Raw genomic sequence first — 1929 nt, forward strand, 5'->3', positions numbered from 1 at the left:
TTTTAACGGGTTTGACTTTTATGGGTTGTTTCATGATATCAAATTCCTTTGTTTTATATATGCCATTTGTTTTTTTTTTAAGTTTTTGTTTCGTACCCTTTGCTTTAGGTTTAATTTCTAGTATTGTTCTTTTTTTTTCTGTGTGAACTATATCTATTAATGTTCTTGATTGCTTTCTTTAAAATGTTTTTTTTTGTTAATAATGATGTGTTTTGCGTATTTTTGTTATCTCTTGATTTCGTCATTGGACATCTTCGATCAACATGGTATGTTTCTAATTCTTTTGTTTGTTAATTTGTTTTGTACGTCATGTGTGTTCTTCCTTTTTGTGTTCTTTTGTTTGTTTGGTGAGTAAATTTGCAAGCATATGTTTTGTAGGTCTACGATTTGCTCCAAGATTTTCCATAAATGATTCACGTATCTGTTTTTCTTTTTGTTGTTTTGTTTGTTTTCTTTTAATTTATATGCTTATGTACATAGACTATCTTAAAAAAGAAGAAGAAACAGATCATGTCTCATAATTGGGATCTATTTTTGTCGTCGTCAGAAGCTATAACTCTTCTGTTTCGATGAGGATCCTTCTCTGCTCTATAGCATCAGTGGAGACAGTAATAGAGAGAATAATAGAGACAAGTAGTCTTCTTCTTGCAACGAGCTAAGATTCTTGTAATCTTTCACCAATACTTGGTCTTCCCTTCCCTATCTTGATCATGTATTTTTCACCACTACAAGGATGTCTCGAATCACAATATCAAAAATTTCCTCTGGTGTTAGGGATTTTCCAGAATCTTCACAATTCCTTAAGTAGTATGTCTATGGAGATCTGTCGCAATACCATCTTCGTCTCTTTCTCTCATGTTTTTGTTTTCAGAGGTAAATACAACAAGCTTCTTCAACAACAATACCAAGGTCTTCTTAAATCCAGAAAAAGGTAAATGACTAAATTCAATGATTAAATCCATGTCTTAATTGAAAGGTTTCTTTTAGAATTATGTCTATCGAAAAATGTCAGATGATGTTAAACAGAGGTCTTTTTTAATCTTATTTATGGTTGACAAGGTTTTTTTTAGGGTATCAACGTGTATGATAATGGAAACCCACCTCTTAAGGAATATTCGTTAGATTATGTAATCTTGGTTCGGTGATAGATGCGTAGACTTGCTTTATAGAGTAACTCATTTTTTCGGCTAAGATTAAATTTGTAATCAGGGTGAGTCTCATTCCTTGAAACCCTACAAGCATCATTACTGACGCCTACAAAGCCTGAAAGACTCTCCTCTTTGATTTTCAGTCAAACATGCTTTTTAGCTCAGCTTCCTCTCATCTGACCTTCCGTGCGGTAATTACCAAGCACAATCAACCTCCGCAACTTAGAAAAAGCTAATAATTGTTGCCTTTTATGTAAATCATTCACATGGGGATTTTTTTTTTTAAAATTTGCACAGATCGAAGAGGGTAATAATCACTCATTGAGTTCATAAGAACCAATTTATTATGGTTTGTGTGCATCTTTTATGTTCTTTGAATATTAATCTCAAGTTGTTTTTCTTAAACTGATTGTAAGATTTTAGCTTTATTAGCCAGTTTGTTTGAGCTGCAGTGAATGCATCGTATTATGGTGAATTGGAAATCTATTATATGTTGGTAGTTACCTCTTCAGTTATATCATATGAGTCTTTCTTGGAACATGCAACACATAAGAAGGTATCTAAATTTATCGTATGTCTTATTTTGTTCACATGTCGGATGTTAAAACATTTTTATTCAGTTGCCTTTTTCTTTGTAGGTTTGTGTTTTCTACTTTGGTTCTCTCAACTTTTAATACAGTCTGGAAGGGTCTCTTAACTACGCTTCTAACATTACCCTGTTTGAAATGTTTTCATATTATATCCAGCTTCCTTTTATGTGTTCTTACATGCCGCTAATGAC

The sequence above is a fragment of the Eutrema salsugineum genome, unplaced genomic scaffold (genome assembly GCF_000478725.1).
Source record: "Eutrema salsugineum unplaced genomic scaffold, Eutsalg1_0 scaffold_12, whole genome shotgun sequence".
Taxonomy (NCBI): domain Eukaryota; kingdom Viridiplantae; phylum Streptophyta; class Magnoliopsida; order Brassicales; family Brassicaceae; genus Eutrema; species Eutrema salsugineum.